The sequence below is a fragment of the Lutjanus erythropterus genome, chromosome 7 (assembly GCF_056507025.1).
Source record: "Lutjanus erythropterus isolate fLutEry1 chromosome 7, fLutEry1.hap2, whole genome shotgun sequence".
Classification (NCBI taxonomy): Eukaryota; Metazoa; Chordata; class Actinopteri; order Lutjaniformes; family Lutjanidae; genus Lutjanus; species Lutjanus erythropterus.
In genome coordinates, this window is record NC_139323.1 from 18,213,525 (window position 1) to 18,218,536 (window position 5,012).

The following is a 5,012-nucleotide window of genomic DNA, read 5'->3' on the forward strand; positions in this document are numbered from 1 at the left end:
TATCACATTCTCCCTCTTCTCTCCCTCTTCTCTTCATTCCCTCACTCTCCTGACAGGTAGCGGGCGGCCTGCCTTGATGACTAGACTCAATCACCTGTGACAGTTTTGATTTGATGTCACTCTCTGGGTCGCTCTATTTGTTTGAGCAGTTAAGAGGTAATTGTGTGACATTGGCGGTGGAAGACGTGCTTTGGCGGCGCACCCGTTGAACCGAGGGGACGAGACGAGGGAGTGTGGCAATAATAAATGAGGGCTATTTTCCCCAGCATTCCCAGACTGTGTGTACGTGTGTGTCAGTGTGTGTATTACAGTGGTGGTGGTTTGTGTGTGCGTGTGTGTGTCTCTAGCTGATGGGGGGAAAAAAGAAGGGGCGATGAGCCCCTCTACCCTGGGGGAATTCAACTGTGAGATGCACATTGAGGTCGCCTGCACCCACTCTTATCATCACTGTCTCTTCTCTGGACTGAATTGTTTCTGTGCCTGTTTGCTTTTCTTCTGTCGGAGATGAGTTCAGGTGTCACTCAGAGCAACTTCTGAGCCCTTAAAATGCTGACAGGTGATGTAATATTTTTCAGACTGCTTTTGATAGATAGATAGAATTGATCTGGGCAGCATGTCGAATCTTGATTATGATTATGTACTTATGGTGCAATCGAACTTTTATGTATACTTGCAACACCCAGATCTTTCTTTTTTTTGTTATAGTGCTGAAGGATTAAAAATGGTAAATGTTAAGGGCACAGTCACAAAACTTTAACTAGCGAAGTCTCAGCCTTAACTAATGGCATAGAAGTGTGTGGTTGGCTACACCCTGCGTTGTTCATCTTCAGCACAACAGCATATGAATTTCATGTCAGCAGACTTCCCTGCGTTGGTGCATGTGTAACTCTGCCTTAAAACAGGCAGGTATAAAAAAAGTATGAAAAATAAATCCATACATTTAGTTCACCCTTCATCAAAAACCTGAGCACATTTAAGATGCGATTAATGCACAACACTGCTGCCCTCAACTTTACTGTTTTGGTTCACTCTCACCACTATCATAGTATCATTTTTGGACTGTTCGCAAAGAAAAAGCTCTAGAAAGCTTTTCTTGCTCAGCATCAAACATCAGATGGACAAGAAAATAGTGGAGAATTTTGCAGCCAAAGAGACAGATATTTACCCAAGGAGTTGGTGTAGACCAAAATCAAGAAACAAACAGAGATGCTTGCTTGCCAGGTGGCCAGACACATAACTCCAAATGAAGGCTAATATCGTTCTGACGTGAAAATGGGCAACTGTGGAGGTAGAGGTATTGCAGGGAAACCCATTTTGGGTTATGTGCAAAATTTAAACATTTTGGCGATTTGGTTACACAAGTCTCTAAAAACCTGCAGATTTTTTTCTCACAAAGTTTTCTGTCACCTTTAGATATTTGTGGTCAAATCCTACAATATATAGCAGTAACAGGCACAAACTATATTTTTTAGAAACCCAAAAGTAAATCTGATAATGATTGTGGCTATTGTACAACCACATTGGCTGTAAAGTCCTCTTGGTATTCAGTGAGTCTTCAACTCTGTCTGGCTTTGAGTACCAGAGATAATCTAGAATCCTCCTTTTCTTATGTAGAAGAAGCAGAGAGAAATCGAGGCTGAAGATTGCAAATCTGTGAGCTCCAGCTTTAGTCCCCCACTCCCTTATTCTGTCTGCCTCTCTCTCTCTCTGGGTCCACTCCCTTACAGCAGGGAGAAGATACAGGAGGTCATTTTAGGGAGAACTGGAGGTTGACCTCATCCAGAAATCAAAGAATCTGACCCAGTTGTGTTTCTGCTGTGCAGCACGGGGACAGTCTCTGGCATTTAAGGTGCCAGCAAAAAGGCTCTCTTCCTCTGCACGTTGAGCTCATCCATTTGTTTGTTATCTCAATCCAGGATTTGGAGAGATACAAAGCTGATTAAACAACAAAAGCATATGGGAAGATAAAGAACACTTAGGTAATGGGTTTAGCCTGCCTGTTTAGCACGCCAAATTCATCCCCTTTTCTCTCAGCTCAAAATGCATTTGTTATTCTTCTCTCGGTCTTGATCCAGATGGGAGAAAAGGAACAAGAAAAGGAGGAAAAACAACAAAAAAGTGAGAAGGAAAAAAAAGAAGAAGAGGCTTTTGGTGACAATCTTGTGAGAGAGGCTGCAGAGTCTGGGAAACTAGCAGCAGGGAAATGTGGCAGGAAGCATCAACGGTCTTACTGTTGCCCTCGGCCTGCTGCTTGCAATGTGTTTCTGTGTTTGTCTGTGGCTTTAATTCTGCTGAACTCACAATTAGGTTCACTTCACTTTTAGATGAAAAAGTATCTTGTTCAAATGAATCCCAACTCATTTTCAATACCTGTTTTTTGATTATTAAGGGAAGAATTTTGTGAAAAAACAATGCATAGACAATCCAAGTGTCATATACTTTCTAATTTTCTCATTATTTTTCCCGGGATGCTTCACCAACCCAACATGTCGATATTTGATGTGCTGGGAGTGAGACTCAACAATCAATTATGTTTCTGATATGTTGACCAACAGAAACTGACAAATACTATTTATTTTACCTTTAATTAAGTGGAGAGGTGACATACAGTTGGTGAACAAATAACAAGAACACCCAACAGCATGATGCGATGCAATATAACCGCCCTGCAATGAATACTACTTGTATGAATTTTTTTCAGCGTTTATACTTTATCATGAGTGTGTGAAAGGTGATGATCAGTGATAGGAGGAGTACTTTTACTTGGGTAAAAGTAACAATATAACAGAAAAAATGCTCTATTACAAGTAAAAGACCTGCACTCAAAATTCTACTTGAATAAAAGTAAACATTACCAGCAAAATGCACTTAAAGAATCAAACCTCAGCCTCACCTGTGAGGGCCTTAAATCTATAACAATGCATCACATTTAATGAGTTGATCACGTGCTTTGTATGTAGAGTAACTAGTAATTGTAACAGTTAAATAAATGCAGTGAATTAAAAACTACATTTCCCTCTTAAATGTAGTAGAGTAGAAGTATAAAGTAGCATAAATTGGATGCACTATACAAGTACTTCAAAACTATCTAAGTACAGGACTTGAAAAATTGTACTTAGTTATGTTCCACTGGTCAATTTTGAAGCTGATATTATGCGTCACTCTAATGGATCATATATTTGCTCCTGTATGAAAATAATAGCGTTATTTCATTATTATGTGTTAATTTCAACAGATTAAATTTAAGTTTTGGAAATCAGTGGAGTTGATTTGGACAGAAGTGAGAGTTATTTGCATAGAAAGTTGAATATGCAAAGTGTTGAAGAAGATATCAACTGACTGATCCTCTGAGTTTAACAAAAGAAAAAAAATGACATGTTGAATAGATTCCTTTAGCATTTAGATCTCTCTGTTCAGAGGATAAACAAGTTTATTTGGCTATATTATTTTGTTAATGGTTGAAATATTTGCCTAATACAATAAGTAGCCATCCTCTATGTGTTCATTGGGTGGCATGTAAACCAATACAGAGCCATTAAAGCCAGCCTTACTCTCCCCTGGTGAACCTGGCTAAAAGCAATCTCAGGGCTTAGCAGTCACTCTGATAATAACACCTCACAGAGGTCAGTGAGCAATGAGGAGGGCTTGGGGAAAACATATTTACGCTCCTCCTGCTGCTTCCCCCTCATGGAAAGAAGCCATGAGAAAGGTGCTTACTTAGACGAGATAAAGAGCAAGATGAGAGGCAGCGGACTTGGATTAGGGAAGGGAGACGATCACGGCCAGAAAAGGCAGGGAAAAAGGGGGGTGGTGGAGGACAGCGAGGCCGGGAGACGGTGTCTGGGCTGGTTGGATATGGGGGGAATATTAATCTGGGTTTAGTGTGAGCAGGACCCCACAAACGGCTCAAGCAAACAGAGCTTAGACGAGGCCAAGCCTCGGAGAAAGTCCTAAATCTTCACATTAGCTCCCCGCGTTTCTTCTGCTGAACCCGTAAGCTCTTTTTCTAAAGGACAGCACAAACAAACCACAACCCCCCAATAGTACCTCTTGCCAGTCCTACACTTCCTTCCTCACAAGCAGACACACACACTCTCAAAATCAAGACGGCTTTGGGAATCGAGATTGCAGGAAATTTATAAATCCAGGGCCTGAGTGGATAGGGAGAGATTAGATGGGTCCCCCTCTTAAAGCGACAGGATGCCTCCCAATTGTGTTGCTCATTCTCCGGTGTGCCCTACTTCTGTGTCAGCGAAGAAAGAGAGAGCAAGGAGAAACACTTTGAGGGTTTGAAGAGCTGCTGTCATGATAACCTTGGCAATCCTTGGAAAAAACTCAACTCAGTGTTTAAAGACAGATTTCTATTGGTTGGATTTCTGTTCCTGGAAGTTTCCAGGATTCAAACCATTCAGAGGTAAATCCATGTAATGAAAGATTCTCTCATTTTATTGCATTATTTAAGGAGATATCTTCAAATTTAAATAAAATCACTTCACCAGGGAAAAAATGCACATAATTTGGTAGAAGTGGGAAGCATAAATACATCATTACTGTTCTTCTATCTGTTATTCTTTTTGACAAGTTTTTACTTTTACTCCTTCCATATCTGTACTTTCGCCATTTTAACATTTTCAAAATAGTTGTTACTATAATTTTAATGCATTTGTGCATTGCATTGCAATGCATTTCAAAATCATAACGACGAAAATGACATAACAAGATGTGACGAGACAAATAATATGTAACAAGATATAGCAAGACAAAAATGACATAACAAAACATAACAACATGAAAATTATGTAAAAGAAGTAACAAGACAGAAATGAGGTGATGGTGCATAACAACAAAACCAAAAACAACATAAAAAACCTAACAAGACAAAAACTATGTAACAAGATGTAACAAGGCATAAGCAACATATAAAACAAGATAAAAACAAAGTAAAGGCATAACAAGACAAAAGCAAACTAAAAGACATAATATAGAAACATGGAAAAGACGTAACAAGACAA